Genomic DNA, 20218 nt, shown 5'->3' with positions numbered 1-20218 from the left:
GGGTTTTCTTTCTCAAAAATAGTGAGATGGGGTGATCGGGGGGAGGGGTAATTATTTTTTCATAACACTTAAGAGAGGGAGTTTGATTTTTTTTCAAAAGCTTAAAAGGGGAGAGTAAATTTTTCAAGAACTAAAAAATGGCCCAAGGGGGATAATATAGAAAAAAATCAAGAGGATGTAAGATTTAGGGTTAGGCTTGAGGTTAAGATTTATTATTTTTCTTTACTTGTGTGGTTGTATAGGTCATGGTGGAGATGTTGGTAGCCGGCAGCACTGCTACTCCTCATGGAACCCTCTCTACACATATTGTTGCACCCGACCTGTAAGATCAATAGTCCATCATCATATAAGATCAAAGTTCTAAATCAAAATGGGGCATATGTAAATTAGCTTGTCCTATATATACATCTTAAATATGGTCTAAATGTACATCTTAGATGTGGTCTAAGTCTATACTTGTATGTTTACAAAATCATCTTGTATGGTGTACTTGTACATGGTACAAAATAACTTGTCTAATGTGTGCTTCAACTTTGTTACAAAGAATTTGTCCAATGCTCCACTCTTGTGTTGTTTTTGAGGGTGATGGATGTGCTCTATTATGTAAGGCCCCTTTATGAGGAGTGGCCATTGTGGTGAGCACCCACCAATGGTTCCTAGTTTAGATAGGCCAAGTATGGCCAAATGGTTAGGAGATGGCTTATGTAGACTTGGCACTCTACCAAGTAGGATGCATGCTTATGCGGGTTATGTGACTACATTAGTGAGTGCTATACGTCAAACTAAGGATATATTGTTCTCAAGTTATGGTGCCCATTTGAGGGTCTAGATGGTCTCAAATGGTCATGGTAGTCTAATATGGTTCCAAGCAGATGATGTGGTTGATTAGTTAGTTTAGGCCAAGTCGTGGATTGGCTGATGTGGCTGACCTACATCCAATGTGACCATGGGTACTATATATGGACTAATTTGGCTACCTTAGTTTATCATCAAGTTCATTGTGTTTAAGCACTCTTGGAAGAAAGAAATACTTTATCCAAAGCTAGCTTATCTAGATTACCATTAAAACTCCTTACCTAGAGCAAAAAAGGTGGGTAGGTGCCATATGTTTGTAATCAAATTTTCAAGTAGGAATATTGTTTACTCTCCACTTCTTTATGCAATTTAGTGCTTTGTATTGTGTTGATCATACTTTTGCTATTATATATTCTTACATGATATCAAAGCATAGGCTCTAGGCAAAGCTTGTTTTGGTAGTTTTCTATTTGAAGGCAAATTTGGAGAGATGGCACAACCTGGAAATAATGCAACCTCTCATGCTCGCTTGGTGATGGGAAGTTGGATGGGACAAATTACACTCTCTAGAAGTTCAACATTAGGTCTATTCTTGATTCATATGAGTTGTGTGAAACCGCAATAAGGTTTGATGCAAAGTTGGGTTAAAGGACTAAAGATGTAAGGCTTCAAATATGAACACTTAAGGACCAAAGTAGTAAGGCTTCAAATATGAACACTTAAGGACCAAAGGAGTATGGCTTCAAATATGAACACTTAAGAATCAAAGCAGTAATGCTTCAAATATGAACACTTAAGGCCCAAATATGTGGTGCCAACTAGATCCTTATAACTCATCATAATAGTGAAGCCTGTTGATTGATTTAACAGGTGCAATGTCAATTTGCTAAACGATTAGCCAAAGCCAACCAATAAATTGGGATGATTACTTGTATGGGGAGATGTAGATTGCTTACAAAGCTCACAAGGAAAATATCCAAAACCTATAGCTACTAACTAAAGTAATCTACCATGTATTATAGAAGGAGGTGCCCTAGTGGATTGGGCTGATTACTTATGTAAAGAGATTTAGACTACTTGCAAAACTCACACAGTAAAGATCCAAAACTTGTAGCTCTACTAACTAAAGTAATCAACCATGTATTATAGAAGGATATGACCCCAGTGTGGAAAGTGTATGAGCCACAAGAAGAAGAGGCTATGCACCTTGTAGGAGAAGCCCTAAAGCAAAGCAAGAAAAATAATAAAGAGTTTAAACAAGAAACTAATATCAAGTCAATATTTACTAAAACCCCTAAGAAGACAATAGTGGAGAAATAAAGGGAGACTCATGTAATAAAGATAATCATAAAAGGAATCCATGATGATGATACTGATGCCTTGAAGTCCCCCATCATAACAAACCCCACAACCATATCCCCATTTTGATATGTGAGCTGGAAAATTTGGTCCCATTGCCTAAGATCTCACAAATTAAGTCACCCCACAACTCAAGATTAATCAAGATACCACCAATGAGCTTATGGAGATAGTGTATTCCTATGTCAAAGAGATGAAGGAGACCTACGTGTCTCAAGAAGGCTTTGTAAACTCTAAGATTTGGAATTTACCAAGACATCAACTTCAATGAAGCTCATTCCATCTTCAGGAGATATTGTGGACACTACTACTGCAACTACTAATGTGTGATGCCATAAACTCACTACAAGGGGCATCCTCAGATTTTGTAGCCACCAACAAGAAATAAAGAAGCTTCATGAGGAGTTATAGGTTTTTGTGGTTTCCTAGCTACCATATTTATTTGGGATTTAGTGTGGTAGTACTTGGTTTTGCTTTTGGTTAACGGATGTGTTTTATGTTGTCACCACATATTTATAGCCTTGGTGTAGGTTTTACAAATGAACATTCCATGCTTCTTATGTGAGTTACACTCATAACAATACATGGGACTAGCACCCAATCTGTGTGGGCTACATGTAAGCCATGGGATTCCCACACCCAATCCATGTGGATTCACATGTAAGCCATGTGACTCCCACATGTCTTGTATACCTAGCACTTTCCATGTATAGCTTTGACCTTTACAAATAACTTTCACAAGTTACAATTAGCCTTACAACAAGTGAAACATATAAACATGGAAATAAATGCACAACCAAGTACAACTCTACATTGAAATTGTAACACCTCCCACCCCCCCCCCCCAAATCATCAATGTTGAGTTGCAAATTGAATCATCATTGGGCCATATGTATGCATTATGTGTGGCCAATATGCTTGGAGTATCCCATGGTCATGTCACACCTTTTGATGCCTTTGACCTAGACCTTCAAGAACAAGGGAGGCCCATCTATGTTCTCCATGCTGTTGGACCTCATGCACATGCTCCTAACCTTGGGGCTAGTCTTCAAAACAATCCATTTGGAATTATTTCCACATCCCTTTTGAGATGCCCAAATTTCCATTAACATTGATGTTCACACTTAGGTTGATAATGATATGGTCTTTAATGATGCAATGTATTCTTGTTGATGTGTGTTGTGGAAGCATGTCTTGCATTTGTAGATAAAGACAAAATGATGATAAAATAGCAAACGTTAATGAGATGTGACACTTATTGTTTTCTTGCGGTCGGGACTTCCATGGCCACATTATTTGGGCCATGAGTGTGAATTTCCATGATGTTTGATTACATGAAAATGCTATGTGTGGAACAAACAAGGGTGCATGTGCTGCATATGGGTTGTCCAGCTAGAGAATTAGAAATCGCATGTGAACAAGGCTTGATGTGATGTGGTGCTTTTACATAACTATTACCAATTAAAGCCACATGAACCTCCTCTTGTGAAAGCCTATCTACATGAAGGCTTCAAAGTTTAACATTAGAAGCACTAAACCCAAAAAAAAGAGTATTTTTATGAGCCGCGTGACTTCCCACCCGCACAACTAGATTGACCACTATTCGTACAATACTAGCCTTAGGTGATAAGCGAAAAATATTGCAAATGGATGTAAAGTTAGTATTTTTGAATGGCCATCTCAAGGAATAGGTTTATGTAGCACAACCACTCGGGTTTGAGATACCCAATTCAAAAAACAAAGTATGCAAACTCTAAAAGGCATCATATGGGTTGAAATAAGCCCCTCAGACATGGTTCTATATATTGTGTTGATTGTGCTTCCATTATTGTGTATTCTTATAAGTTTGGTGACTTGTTATGTTTCAATTGTTTTGTGTTAAGTTTGGGTTAATAGTTGTGTTTAATGTTGTTCTTAAGATGAGTTCATTATGATTTGATGTAGTTTATTATAGTAGTGTTTTTTTAGGTTGTTGCATGGTGTAATGTTATTCTAATAAAAGTTAATATATTTTAATATTTTGGTTCAATGTATTGTTTGATGAAGATTAATGATATGTTACTATTGAATATTTTTTGTTGTTATTATGTATTGTTGATATTCTATGTTAAGTTTGGGTTCACCGTGTATTTAAGGATGATTTCATGGCATAAATAACAATATGAGAGAAACTAAGCTAATTTTTGGTTATGTTGATTAGATTATTATGTGGTTTACTACATCGATGTTTTTGTTGTTATTATGTATTGTTGTATATTTTGTGTTATGCTAAGCTAATTCTTAATTATGTTGATTAGATTATTATATGGTCTACTACATAGATTTTTTATTTTTATTTGGTGTAATGTTTTTTAAATTAGGTTAATTTGAATATTGAATCTATAAATATAATTTATTTTGCTATTGTGTACTAATGTTAGCTTTATGGTTGAAAAACAACAGTGTTTGGCATATAGGATGTAGGGAGAAACAAAAACAGAGCCTTACACTTCCAATTAGAGACCGAGTAAGGCACCACTCTACAAGAGGATAATAGTAGGTCTGGTGCAGCTAGAGATGATGCAGAAAAAAAGCATGTAGATCTTTAGGTTGATGGGTCAATTTATCCACTCGATCCTTATTCCTAGAGGCCTTCGCAGTTTTCTAGACTTACATCTTTCATAAAGAATGTGTGAGGGTAACGTCGGGTTATTGGGATATACTGGGAGGCTTGCAATGCAAGATCATAACATTAACACATCCATTCAATGCATGATGATGGGCAAGAAAGCAAGAATTCACAAGGTCAATTTAGTGGTGGTGAAAAGGAGAAATAGTGTTAGCATTTGCTGATATATCTTGATTGCAAGAAGGGGAGAAGAAAGGTTAATCTCTTATTAATCTTAATCATAAAATTTAAAGCCTCTTTTAAAAATAAACTAAAAACAATCCTAATTAGCTACAAGAAGTTTGCTAAGAACTAACCCCTAGGAAGCTCTAATTACTAAAAGAAACTATTAGAGTCCACCGCTAATATTTAACTTAATTAAAGAGGCTACTTATTAGACCGCCTTATGTACCAAGAGCAATGCCAAAAGGTGGATACTACCACCAGCTTCACGTATACCCCTAGCTACAACCCCAATTGTAGTAGATATTAGCCCAAGAAAAAGGAAGGAGGGTGGCAAGAGAAGTCGGAAGGGGTCCAAGGGGAATAATGCAAATCAAGCCAGCTCAAGCCAAGGTTGCATCCATACATATGTACCTTATGATAAGGAACGTTTTAGTGTACGTTACGATACTAGATCGTACACTAAGGATCCATCTGTGGCAATTTTTTAAAACATTCTAGGCTAAAAAAAACCCTAGCCCGTCACCGATTTTAGCCAACTTATGCAAAGCTTTATGTGTTTTATAAGCAAAAGCAAGTCACATCAACACACAACAATGGCTTCAAGACTACGTAGGGATTTGAAACGCAACCCGAGACTTGTCACTTGACAAGGGATTCTTGTGTACTCATCAAACCGATTTCAAGTTTCTCTCTCTCTCTCTCTCTCTCTCTCTCTCTCTCTCTCTCTCTCTCTCTCTCTCTCTCTCTCTCTCTCTCTCTCCTTCCAAGTTTTCATCTCACTGTTAGTGTCTCTCCTTGGACTCTCTCTTCACACTGTACATAGTGATCAATGTTTACGAGGGGTTTGTGTGTACATGGTGTACTAGAGTCTATATTCTGGCTCTCTGATCTCAATTTTATTTCTCTCTGCAAGCAATCTGCTTACACTATGCCTCACGTAGTAAACGCGTATTGGGCTGCTTATACCAATGTCCTCAGTATAGTGACGACCCCAAGACAATCCAGTTCAGGAAACCATTAGTGGCAATGCAAGTATTATTCGAAGACAAGCACAAGTACAATCACTCGTGTTATTCATCACTTGACAAGTATAGGCACTACTCGGAATATTGGTGCATGTGAACATGTGCCTACGGATATGAAGGATGCAATTATCCGCAAAGCAATCATTGATGGCTCCTACGAAAAATGAGGATGCTTTTGAGGATGTATTGCTCGATGGACTCGAGCCTTTGCCTAGTCAGTTTAGGAACTCAACCCTCTTCTATGCCTCATGCAACACAAACAAAGGCATCAAGAAGCAAAAAGAGGACTCATCTTGCCAATGAGGATGATGTGGATGTAGCAACAGATACTCATGCACAAGTAAGTGTATGCCCACCTGTGCAAAGGAAATCCACCTTACAATCGCGCATAAATGTGCAATCATGGATAAAGAAAACACACAAGGTTATAGAGACGGAGATAGCACACACACTCTCATTGAGTGCAATATCTCCTTTAGTGTATTGTGCACTAACCAATGGAAGAGGATGGTTAGGGCTATCGCACAAGTTGGCCATACTAACACGTGGATAGGCCTTGACTATACCAAGATACGCACTACAATCTTGGATAATCAGAAGGCTATAATAGACAGATCCTTGGCACTCGTGAGAGATGGGTGGAAGCAATTTGGCTGCACTATCATCTTCGACGGTTGGAGTGGTATCCGCGCAAATGACACACATCATCAATATCCTTGTGTCATCTTACCTTGGCACATACTTCTTATGTGCAATTGATGCTGGGAAGGTAGGCGAACGCATTTCCAGCAAGGTCATCTTCACGCTAACTGCAAGGCAATGGGAGAGATGGTGGAGGCTGAGTTCCCCTACATTCTTTGGACCCCCTACACAACACATCGCTTAGATTTTCTTATGGATGACATAGGGAAGCTCCCATGGGTACATGTGGTTGTCGCTCGATGCTACACGGATCACTACATTCTTTCACAAGAAGCATCAGACACTAGCTATTTTTAGGAGCCATAGCCCTTTGGACATGGTTCATCCCTTGAAGACACGATTTGCATACATGTACATCGTGTTGCAGAGGTTGTTCAAGCCTCGAGATCCTCTTCCACAGACAGTGGTGGATCCTATATGGAGGTTGATGCTCATGCTCACCTCAAGCCCACACGGTATATGCAAAGGCAAGCACTTGATGAGCAATTTTGGATGGAGGTGCAAAACATCACAGTGGTTCTCAAGCCATTGTTTGTCCTTCTACGCATGATTGACATGGAGGCATTGACTTTGGGGCTTGTCTACCATTTTTTCATGGAGACCCATGTCAAAGCTTGTTCATCGCTTACACAACAACATTATTTTATCTACTTGTAACCTTACATTGTTTAATTGTTACCATGAGGACATGTGTTATTACAACCCTAAACCCTAAATTGGATTTTGGGAACGTGGGTGGGTTTGCCTATCTCATTCTTGAATCTTGATTTATTCGCTCGCAAACAGAATGACATTATGGCCATCACTAACTAGAGATGGACGTATATGAGTCGCCCGATCCATGGGATGGCTGCATTGCTCCATCCTTTATACAAGACACTTGAGCTATTTCGACAAGCTACCTTGTTGACTATGTGAGATGCATACGTCGACAAGATATATTCAAAACACGAGCACATGGAGTTCGATCAAGAGATGATCAGCTATATGAATAGCTCGGTCTCGTCTTTTTTGAGAAATATTGCTTTGAGAAAGGAGACATGCAAGTCTTCTTTGACATGGCAGCAAAATTATGGTTACCATGGACTCTTCCAAAATTGTACCACTTGGCCCTTTGTATTTTATCTCAGGTAATCTTACTAATTTTAGATATTCGATTGTGGGTCCCAAAACATTAAGTACGATCTAGCTTCTATGGTATAAACATTATGCTTGTGCATGTATGATTGCTTGTTGATGCGTGTGAGCGCACTTGGAGTTCATACTCGCTCATGCACACCAAGATTCAGAATCGTTTGAGTACTTCTCAGTTAGAGAAGTTAGTGTATTGTAGGGCAAACTTGAAGCTCGTGCGAAGTCTCCACACGTTGGGGACACCGAAGTAGGTGAGAATACATGCACTTTCTTGTTTAACTTATGTGCATGTTTTATCGCATGATACACACATACTTTTGGTACTAATACCTTAGCATTCAACATGTAGATCCGAATAGCATCAAGATAAGTCTAGATCCTACGCTTGGTACTGCTAATGAGACTCTGCAACTGGTGAGAGATGAGCAAGAAGAGTTGCTTCGTCAATCGCATAGGAAGCTTGACGAGGTGGATCAAGGAGTGACGGGAGCATGTGCTCGAGCTTACAACATACAATTACAGAAATAGCCAGAGGCTACACGGAGAGAGACCATCAAAAGAGGAAAGCTACCAGTTCACACTCCTCGCAATCATGCGAACGTAGCCATTCCTCTCATTGATAGACATTGTAACAGGAGCTGATGATGATACAATGCCAACCCTGTGGTCACCGCCATTATAGAGCCAGAGTATGATAGCGAAGGAAACATGTTGACATGGAGATCTTGAATCTTCATCTTCTTCATTATCTAATGGTGATGAAGTGGATTGATCATTGAGTGCTCTGCAATGTGCAGTGATGGTGACACTAGTGGCTAGAACTATTATTTTTTGGCTTGTCTAAATAGTAAACTCTCTTTTAACTTTTAACTTTTGATTAATTGCATAATATGCAACCCATGGTATTTGACTCATGGACACTTACACATTTGAGTGATTCCATTTCATGAAACCTATTTATGCTTTTGTTTACTGATAGCTCTCGTTTTGGCAATTGTGTTGTCCAGAAATGAATTGTTTTTCAAATTTAAAGTTTACAATTTTTCATTCATATATATATATATTACACTATATAGTATATTTTTTATATTTTTACGTACCTTATGTATTTAACGTACCTCAAAATCTCAACTCGTACCTGAATGCATACCTTACGTACTTGATTCGTACCATACCTTACATACCTTTCCACCTTGGCTCAAGCAACTAAATTGACATGCAAGTTTTAAGGAGATACAAATCCTATACTACACATCGAGATTTTTGCACAAATTTGGGATCAATACATTTGGTGAATTGGACAACTTGACTAAGGTCAGCACATTTAGTCTTACATTGGATGAAAGAATAGGTGAGTGGTTTAAAACTTTGAACCCTAAAGAGGAAGTAACATTTGAAAATTTTAAGATCATTTATGGTTGGATTCGCTTGAAGCGAAGCAAAGTGGAGTACATAAAAAATGACTTCTAAATTAACAAGTGTAAAACAACACTATTACCTAGTTTTTGGTTTTGAACACATGCTCCTTTGACAAGGCTTGTGCTCCTTGAAATAGGGTTACAAATCTAGCAAGGGCTCTCTCTCTCTCTCTCTCTCTCTCTCTCTCTCTCTCTCTACACCCACTTTGTATCCATGATGATGAGGATGGTAATACTTTACGATGAGGATGACAATGATGATCCATACATATCTACATTTACCTAGGGATTAGTGTTGGTTCTTTTTGTTATGCTGTCTTTTTTTTCTATGATGAGATTCCATGGACACATTGTACACCTTTTGTCTCATAGACTTGTTGGGTCTTTCGCAAGACGCTAATATTTCTTCTTCTTTTTCTTCTTCTTCTTCTTCTCTCTCTCTCTCTCTCTCTCACACACACATGCACACGCGCGCATACAATATATGTATGCGTGTGTGTGTGTGTGTGTGTGTGTGTGTGTGTGTGTGTGTGTGTGTAGAGAGAGAGAGAGAGAGAGAGAGAGAGAGATTGTATTAATGTCTACTAAAGGTAAGGGTATGTGAGATTAAAAAAAGTAATATACATGTGATCCATGTGTAAGTTGGAGAGAGAGGGAGAGACAGAGATTGTATTAATGTCTATTAAAGGTGAGGGTATGTGAGATAAAAAAGTCATGAACATAGAAAGAAAAAAACAAATGTTTGTCTAAAACAAGGCCCACCTACTACATGGACCTTGCATGTACAATGAAACGCATATGTGCATAATAATGTGGCATCCTTTCCTGCAATCAGATATAGAGTCAATGTCCACGTCCAATGTTAGTGGTGCTGTGTTGTTGGAATATGAAGTTGATATAGAAAGGGCTTGGGACTTTGGATGCAAGGGTGATTGGCTCTCTGAAAGAACTATGCCCTCGATGAGGACCCACACGTGTGCCGGCTAGCACATCTTGAACTCAAGGTGTACTCTCCCAAATGAGAAGATGAAGTGCCTGTGCCTCTCCCATGACGTATATGTTTCCCTTGGATGTGTGTGTGAGAGAAATCTATTTATGTCTAGTAAAGGCCAAAGCAGTCAACATGTAGACATTTGTGATAGGAGATGACCTGAACTACACACACACACTCGCTTTTCCTTAGTCGCACAAGTCCGATTCACTGATGAGGTTCCGACCATGAGTAGGGATCAGGGGAACATATGGAGGTCCAGTAGGAGAGGAGGTAGAAGGGGCCGTGAAGACTTACTTTAACGAGTAGGTGGCAAAGTTCCGGGCTGAGTTGCGGGTCGATATTCAGCTTTTGCAGGAGGTGGTTTTACTTTAGAGGGCAGTGGTTGGTGCAGCGACTCCTTTGGGGACAAAATTACAAATTATCAACCTTGTTTCCTTCAATCCTCCTGAACTCTTTTCTCAATCATTTCGTGTACAAAGGCGGAAGAAAACATTGCTGGAGTTCATCTTCAAACCCTCCCCACATGTAAGTCACATTCCCACACAGGATCTCAAACTTTCCTCTAAGTGATTATATCCCACCTACGAAGATGAACGGCTCATTTACCCTTGACCACCTTATAATACAGTTCAAACTGGTTCAAGGTACAAAAAGCCACCTTACCAGAAGCCTCAAATGAACTCGTCTGTCTGATGAACTGGCTTCTTTAAAAAACCACTCTCAGCCAGACGTGGTTTACAAGGTCCCAATTTTGTATTCTTTGAGGAGGAGTTGTCACTCTCCCTTTGCTTATTCCCTTATGACGATGTAAGTTTCTCAGCTTCTTCCCAAAACCGCTCTTCTTTGTCTGCATAGCAACTCCCACTTGAGCATGGCATTCTAGCACTCCATCTGTCTCTCCAATTCATCAAAATGAGTGTCCCGTTCTGCAAGCCAGTCTTGTCATTCATCTTAATGACACTCCAACATCTGCAAATGCTGTCACTCACTCTGGATGTGCTGTTGCTGACTCTGCATCATCTGAACTATTATTTGCATCATCGAGACTGGCAAGCCAGTGGGGGACTAAGAGTTGATGAGTACAGTGCACCAGTAGGAAACCAATCTGTCACATCACCTCATCTCCTCATGCTCCAAGGCCTGACCTTCAAAGTCGTTCTTGTCGACATCAATGCTTCAACTCTCACACAAAATGACCATAAACCATCTGAAAGGAAATCACTGAAATGTCTTCTTGCAGGAGAAAAGTTTTAGACCAAAAGACTTGCAGCCTGGACCTTACTTTGACATCAATGCCAGGAATCATTATCTTGGCATAAATAAATGTTGCACCTGATCATTTCAAGCAGCAGATAAACATGTCAAACATCTAAACACTCAGCCACACCGCACTTGTATTGGTCCAAATGTGCCTCCCGGGCGCATTAATTGCTTTATTGATATGAGAATGTATGTACAAAGCTGGCTGAAATCTGAAACAGCACCATCTCAGGCAGGGAACTTAGCAGCAGCCAATTCTTCTCTTTTAGCCAACAAGTACACTTTGCTGGATATCGCAGGCCTAAAGTTGTGTTCCACTTGGTGGCTGATCTTGGGCTGCATTTGTGACACATCTACGAGTATGCAGGGCACAGCCGGGCGTCAGATAGCAGCTGGCAGGCAGAGTCGAACAGCGCAGGTGACATGTGGCACCGATGATGCAACCATCAGGTATAGGTGGCCAACAGCACTACTACTGGCCAACTAGGAGCATCGGTGCATATATATACATGGGTAGCCAAATCGTCATATTCATTTGCTTTCCAAAGTCTTGGACTTCACAGAGCGTTTCTCTGTAGGCGAAGTGCTAGCCATGAGTGTATAGTAGGTCACAGGGCTGCGATTTGATGTCTTCATTCTCAGCCACATCTTGTACTTCAATTTCAGTTGTATTACTTCTTTCTTGTGCATCAAATTAGTAGTTTAGGACTGTTGTGTGTGGTGTATGTGTGATTCTGCTGATCGGTTTATGTCTCTGGCAATGGCAATTGTGTGGAAAACTCAACATCGTAAAAAGGGTCTTCGTCTTTTGTCAATGCCAAAGATGTGCTCTCCAAAGATACATGGTGGCTTGAACATATTGAATATTCATTTTCATGTGCTTGCTCGTAAATCCACTTTGCTGTTGGAATTTGTACAACAGCGCCAGCCATGGGCTATTATGTTGGGTCATATGTGTATGTCTATGTCTTCACCTGCTTTTGGAAAGTGGACTGTTACGTATTGGGATGCAATTTTCAGCCATTTCGATGGAAAAATTGTCGGCTGCCCTCTTTCATCTAAGTTAATTTTTGGCTAGAAACAGGTTACGCAATATCTTTTTTGGAATCCTAGGCTTAATGCGCAATCTTCTTCACTTTGCCTTGAGAGTATTCATTGGTCAAAGGCTTTTGATGTACCCTTGGCTCTACGTGAGCCTAGGAAGGCATATTTCCTTTCAAAGAAAGGAGTTTATCTTATTGATGATGTTTTGGATGCTGGTGGCCATGTGCTTTCTTTTGTGGTTGCCGCCAGAAAATTTGGTCTGGGGATGCATTATAGATCAATCTGGCAACTTATTCGAGAGCTTCTTGCTCCTTTTGAACCGATTGCAGATTTGGATCGTTCTGATCGTTTGGTTGATTGGAGCCTTAGAACAGAACAACCTGCACGAGGCCCTTTATCAATGGCTAAACTTTCGGTTCATTCCATATATCATCTCTTGTTGGGTTCAAGAACATGCGAATCAGATTTGGCATCTTCATAAAAGTCAGGCTTGGTGGAAACAGCGGCTTCATTCTCTTTGGAAATGCAGACTTCCTTTGAAAAGTAGACTTTTTTTATGGAGATGCTTGATTGGAGCCTTTCCAGTCGGCCTTTTCTTGGCTAGGCGACTTTTGGCACCTTCAACTTGTCATAGTTGTGGTGCTTCTCAAGAGACAATCTTTCATCTTTTGTGGAGTTGTCCTCTGACTAGGACTTTATTGGATCGGATTGCTGCACGTTTGAGAGCCCGCTTCCGACAGGCACCCTTTGGGAAATACTTTTGGATCTTCGGTCTTCTCCCTTCACCCCTTAGATCCTATAAAGTCTTCTTTGATTGGGTTCGCTACTGGGCTTTATGGACTACCTGGCAGTCTCGCAACAGGATAGTTTTTGCTGGGCCTTATTGCTTACTCATTCTTCCGTTCCTCTCTTCAGCAATCTTTATATGACTGTCTCTCTCTTCATGAGATTGACTCATCTCTGTATGCTCTTTTTACAGATTGTTTTTAGATGTTTAACTATGTTCACACTGAACATAGTGAACACTCTAGTAGTCTCCCTTGTATATGGTCTTTTTGGTGGGTTTTCCTCGTTTTGAGGTTTCCCACCTGTAATTAATGACATGAAGCTTTACAAAAAAAAAAGTATGTGTGATTCTGCCGCACTCTTCTTTCTATCTCTGGAAAACCCTAGCACAAAGGCACCAAGTGTTCTACAATTGGTATCACAGCCTAGGAAACCTGCAAATTTCTTTTCTTTTCTAGCACCTGTGTGTGTTGACTGCTTGGATAGGGTAGAGCACTTAGATTTCAAGAGTGCACTAGTTCGGGTTAGGGGAAAATGAATATTCGGATACTCTTCATTGTCCCTGGGTTAACTGGGGTATATTGTGCTTCATTGCCCCATCAAACCAAGAGTGCACAAGTTCGGGTCATTGCATTTGGGTTAATTAGGGTATATTGTGCTTCCTTGCCCCACCAAACTCTTAACTCATCGTGCAAGGCTGAAATCCCTCACCTGGTCCTTGATCAGGTGATATTGTTCATGGATTCACAACTCAATGATTTGCTTCTCAGCATGAAGGCATCCATGGACACACAAGCAACTAAAATGGAGTCTATATTTGCCCTTCTCAACAAGATGGAGTCAACAGCTAGTATTCCAGATCTGGAATCTACAAGGACCCGTGCTTCGGAGCAAGTGTTGAACAAGGACAATTCCAAGGATGAACTGGCAAAACTTTTTGGAGGAGGATTTTTCACTCCTTTGGATGCAAGCAAGGATGTACTAGATGACCTTCGTTCCTAGTCCACCAGTCATCATTCTACACCTACACGTAGTCAGCATGAGAGACGTAGTTCGCTTCACCGACGGTGTCCTTCGCTAAGTCACTCTCCACCGGATTCCCTAATCGCCTTCACCGACTCAACGTCGAGGGACTGCTGGTTTGCCAAGTTCTTCCTCCATGCCTCGTGAGAAACGAGCTTAGCTCAATTATTGAAGCTTCTAAAGCCTCCCAAGTTCAAGGGAAGATGGATGGAGAAGTCATCACCAATTGGACCCGCGAGATGACTGCCACATTGGCAGCAGTAGGTTGTTCAAATATTTTTCAGCTCCATTTGGTGCGTACAGCTTTGATGGGTGAAACTCGCGGCGCCCGAGGGACTAGGGTCTTTGGCACACTTGTTGATACCATCAATGCATATTAAAACATTTAAACACGGCAACAGCCTTAATACATATCCATCATCACTTTGCATAAAACATAAAATCTGGACAAAACATCCACAAATGCTGAAAATGGAGCTTGCACATGTGACACCACATAGAGGCCAGAATGGGCCGACCCCCCCCTTGGAGTATTTTATTACCCAAGGAGAATAATATCATGTACAAGCTTTGAGGGCCTTACCCTCCCCATGGGAGATGCCGGATTATCCATATACAAATGCCATAACACAGCCCAACACGAGGCAACCAAGCCGGAACATAGACTGTAGAAATGCCGAGCCAACATTATAATCCATATACCTCCGTGTGGGTACTGATTCTTCCCCAAAAACCACAGGTCTTCATGCAATAGAGCTTGTACAACAAGTTCAGTTCTCCATTCAGCCGGTACAATAGGTACAATGGCTGGTACAACCAGAACAGTGGCTGGTATAGCAAGTACAGTGGATGGTACAGTAGGTACAGCAAGTACAAGGACTCGTATAGCTAGTACAGTGGCTGGTACAGCAAGTACAAGGATTGGTACAACAAGTACAATGGCTAGAAATCATAATAAATGATTAAATACCCTTGCCTTCAGCATTTCTTCGCGATGGAAGCCTCCAAAACAGTCCCCAACAATTGGTATTCTTCATGGGCAGCCTTCAAGAGAGAGAGAAAGAGAGTAGCCATCATTAGGGCAGCCTATAACGGTAGCAAGAGAGCCTCTATTAATGAAGAGAGGGCTCCAATGTATAGATTTGGGCCTCCCATGAGCTAAAATGGCAAGAGAAGGCTACAACGACAAGTGGAGAGCCACACAATAGCTGAAGTGACAAGTGTGAGGCCACTTGTCTCACTTTGATCTACTTTCTTGCCACATGTCCCGCAGTATGGGAGAAGGAATTAGGGTTAGGTCATGTGGGAGACATACACAGAGAAACCACTCCCACTGCAAATGCAATGTCCGGCCTAGTAGCAACCATGGCATACATGAGACTGCCACAAGCTGAAGCATACGGAATCTTGGCCATATCAGCCCTGTCTCTATCTGACTGTGGGCTGTCCATAGCACTGAGTTTCACATATGGAGGCAAAGGAGTACTAGTCCACAAGGCAAGCGAAAAGGGTTGGGCGAAGGCGTTTGCGAATTCACGCGGGCTACAGCCGTCTTGAAATCCAACTCGTCACCGGCGCTCAAGTTGGGTGGCAGGCGTTGAATCATTAGCGAAGGCAGGGCGGACAGCGCTGGTCCACGTCACCCAACGTGCAGTCCGACAAGGCCCGCCTCAACGTCACCAGGCGGCCTATGTTGTGAAGCTAGCAGAAGAGGGTGGTAGCCACGGCGCCTCTCATAGCCACGCCCAAGAAGAGCAACACGTTGCCTGCTGAGGAAAGCTACGCTGCCCAGCCATCCGTACAGCTGATGCATCAGCAACTCCATCAACACAAGCAGCATCAGACGTGCCCCCCCTTTCTCCTGCAACAACTGAAATTCAGCCCGCAGATCAGAGAAATTCAAAAATTACTAGGTATTTGCCTTCAATTTTGAGAATTTCTTATCAATTCAATCAATTGAGCAGGTACAGGTGCCGAATTGCTCAATTTTTGAGCAAAATTGGCAAAATTGGGTGACATTGGTCACAATCAGGATCAATTTGCAAGAAATTGGTCACAATCAGGATCAATTTGCAGGAAATTGGATGTTGAAATTTGGGGCTTTTGATGTAATAGTGCAATTAAGCACTCATACATGCTGTATGATGTGAAAAATCGCACATTTGGGCAAAATTGCAGCAAAGTGCAGTGCAAATCAAGGGGCTTTTGTGCCGATTGAGTTGATTTGCATGCAGGCAATCGCATTTGATGCTGTGGATAATGTGTTGATGCCTTACAAGCACTCAATGTGCCTGTAAATCAAGGGGCTTTCATGTATTTGATGTATATGTGGCCAGGGGGAAGCATCGTGAACACTTTGGATGCCTTCATGTGCGTCAATGTACCATGTATGATCAGCAATTGATCTTAAATCAAGGGGCTTTTCAAGTTTGTATGCTTGTTGAGCTTGGCAAAGCAGCAGGCAAGACATTTATGCCTTGAATCCTCAAAAATCAGCTTGCAGTCAAGGGGCTTTTGCCCAATTTCTGTTCGGCACTGTTTTATGCAGTGTTCGGGACTGTAAAAGTCTGATTTTTACTCATTTGGACAGCCAGGAGAGCATTTATTGCTACTGTACCTGCTGGTACAGATTTGGCACAGCTTTGTGCAAGTTTTGGCATGGCTGTACACTGTTTTGAGTGACCAAAAGGTTCAATTTCAGCTGCTGAACTTGCCGGTACAGGTTTGGTACATCATTGGTGAGCACTTGGTACTGCTGTACAGTACTTTGGAAGGGCAAAAGAGCACATTTGAGGTGCTGTCCAAAACCTGCAGCAACCAGATTTTGGTGTTTTCATCACATAAAGTGGGAGAAAAGTTGCATTTGTGCTTCCGCAGTGGGAGATAAAGCTTGGGAGAACAACTGTGAGCACTTTGTGTGCTTTTGGTGCAGTGTTTGCACATTTTTGCAGGGAGTCAGGCATTGACAGGTTGCATATTGCTATGGCAACCACAGGTGAGAGCTCTTCATTGCTTCACATCAAGAAGCTTGAAGGCTCGCATAATTATGATATTTGGCAAACCCAGTGCTACAATGTGTTGCTCCAGAAAAAGCAGCACAAGCCTATCAAAGAAAGGGGTGTAATGCCCGCTTCTCTTACTGCTGAAGAGTGGGAAGATATGGATGAGCTGGCAAGATCTACTATCATGTTGTCTGTGTCAGATTCATTACTTTTCAGCATTCGTGAAGAGAAGACAGCTTGGGGAATGTGGCAGAGATTGCAGGACTTGTATGCCCAACAAAGTGCCTCAAGCAAAGTGTATTGGTTGAAGAAACTCATAGGCCTTCAGATGAAGGAAGGGGCGTCTATGACAGCCCATCTAAATGAGTTTAATGGTATTGTCAGCCAGGTCATTAATCAAAAGCTGGCAATGGACGATGAGTTCAAAGCCACTTTTCTGTTATGCACTTTGCCAGAGAGTTGGGACACATTCAGGACAGCCACTAGCAATTCGCATGCTATGCTGTCATATGCAGCTGTTGAGGGTGCTCTTCTTCAAGAAGAGATGAACAGGAAAAACAACTATGTTGGAAAGTCCAATGCAATGAATGCACGTGGGAGATCCCAGCAAAGGGGAAAAAGCCAAGAAAGGGAAAGGAGCAAGTCTCGCTCCAAAAAGGATTTGGAATGCCATTATTGTGGCAAGAAGGGACACATTAAAAAGCAATGCTACAAATGGAAAAATGATCAAAAAGAAAAGGGAAAAGGCAAAGACAAAGAGAAGAATGAAGCCAAAGATGTAAAGCCAAAGGGCAAAAGTGGAGTCAAGATTGAAGAAATCAGTGTGTCACATGCAGGTGGCAGTGAGGATGAGCTCCTCTTTACGTCTTCACTTGATGCCCATTCACTTCTTACAGGTGGTCATGGTATGCACTCATGGATCATTGATTCAGGTGCCTCCTTTCATGTCACAGGTTGTAGAGACTTGTTTGTCAGGTATACTGCTGGCAATGAAGGAGTGGTTTATTTGGGTGATAACCATGCATGCAAGATTCTTGGCAGAGGTGATGTGAGGCTTGTGTTTTCAGATGGCTCACAGCTTATGCTCCATGATGTCAGGCATGTGCCTGAGATCAAAAAGAATCTGCTTTCTACTAGACAGCTTGATGATGCTGGTTATGTTACCACATTTGGTAGTGGAAAGTGGAAGATTTGTAAGGGCTCACTGGTTGTTGCCAGAGGCTCTAAGGTGGACACTCTTTATTTCATGCATGCAGGTGTTTGTCACCATGCTAATGTAAATGCAACCGAGCTGCCGGAAATTTCTATGTGGCATAGCCGGTTGGGACACATGAGTGTCAAGGGAATGGAGCAATTGTCTCGTTTGGGTTACTTGCCTTCTCTAAAGTTTTCAAGTTTTCAGTTTTGTGAGCATTGTATTTATGGCAGGCAACTCAAGTGCCCCCACAAGAAAGCTCTTGGACAGAAAGATGCTCAGTTAGAGCTTGTGCATACAGATGTATGTGAGATGCCTCAGCTTTCTTTGGGAGGGGCAAAATATTTTGTGTCTTTTATTGATGATGCCACACGCAAGGTGTGGGTTTATCCTCTTCGTTTGAAGAGTGATACATTCTCAGTGTTTGAGAAGTTTGTTGCTCTTGTTGAGAATCAAACTGGCAAAACACTGAAGGCTTTGCGTTCCGACAATGGTGGAGAATATATATCCAAACAGTTTCAGGACTTTTGTGATGCTAAAGGCATCAAGAGGGAGCTCTCTACTCCTTATGATCCTCCACAAAACGGGACAGCAGAGAGGATGAACAGGACCATACAGGAGAAGGTCCGTTCTATGTTGTCACATGCTGCATTACCTCATGGTTTTTGGACTGAAGCTGTTATGACAGCCGTTCACCTTATAAATAGGTCACCTAACACGAGGCTTGGTGGGAAAGTGCCAGAAGAAGTATGGACAGGGAAGCCTCCGTCATACAAGCACTTGAGAGTGTTTGGTTGCGTTGCGTACGTGCACATACGCAGGGAAATGCGCACCAAACTTGATCCTAAGTCTCACAAATGCATATTCCTAGGATATGGTGACAGAGGTGAAATGGGGTATAGACTTTGGGATCCCATGAATAGAAAGATCATACGCAGCAATGATGTCATTTTTGATGAAACATGCATGTATAAGGAGCCTGCAAGGCAACAGGAGCCAGGCAGAGTCATCTTTGATGATGATGGACATCATGGACAACAACAAAGGGCTGTAAATCAGCCATTACAGCAGGAAAACCAGCCCTTAAATGGTGCTGAAAATGGTCCAAATGGACAGCCAGAGATGGCAGAAGATATCCCTATGGATATACCACAGTTAGAGGAGATACCGGGCATGATTTTTCAACCTTATGGCATGGAACAGGAGCCACCAATGGGTGATATGCAGGCTGGACAGCAACCTGCAAATGATGGTCATTGGGTACGGAGGTCCACAAGACCCTCCAGAGCCCCTGACAGGTTTGTTCCAGGGGTTGACTATTTGATGCTTACTGACTGTGGGGAGCCCTCATGTTATAAGGAGGCTTTACAGAGGGCAGACAAGGCTCTATGGGAGCGTGCCATGAAGTCAGAGATGGATTCTCTGCATAAAAATGGAACTTGGAAGTTGGTGCATTTGCCTACAGGCAAGAAGGTTTTGCCATGCAAGTGGGTATACAGGCTCAAAGTTGCACCTGATGCAAAGCCAAGGTACAAAGCCAGGTTAGTGGCTAAGGGCTTCAAGCAGGAATATGGTGTGGACTTTGATGAGATCTTCTCTCCAGTGGTCAAAATGACCACACTTAGAGCTGTGTTAGCTTTGGTTGCGC

At 41.6% G+C, this 20218-nt stretch overlaps 1 protein-coding gene across 6 annotated transcripts in view; it reads right to left on the bottom strand.

Annotated features, from left to right (window-relative positions):
* Positions 1-9965: 9965 nt before the first annotated feature.
* Positions 9966-20218, bottom strand: part of LOC147627705 (uncharacterized) — a 48374-nt gene continuing 38121 nt past the window's right edge. For 3 of the 6 annotated variants that reach the window (XR_015268319.1, XR_015268320.1, XM_086814654.1), the window contains one exon: positions 9966-11592. The gene's annotated coding sequence lies outside the window, so the exon portion shown is untranslated. The remainder of the gene's footprint in view (positions 11593-20218) is intronic. The other 3 variants (XR_015268321.1, XM_086814656.1, XM_086814655.1) reach the window with 2 other exon arrangements.

The sequence above is a fragment of the Cibotium barometz genome, chromosome 20 (genome assembly GCF_041138505.1).
Source record: "Cibotium barometz isolate CiBa-2024 chromosome 20, ASM4113850v1, whole genome shotgun sequence".
In the NCBI taxonomy this organism is placed as follows: Eukaryota; Viridiplantae; Streptophyta; class Polypodiopsida; order Cyatheales; family Cibotiaceae; genus Cibotium; species Cibotium barometz.
Note: the sequence above shows the minus strand (reverse complement) of the source record. Positions and strands in the feature narration are given on the sequence as shown.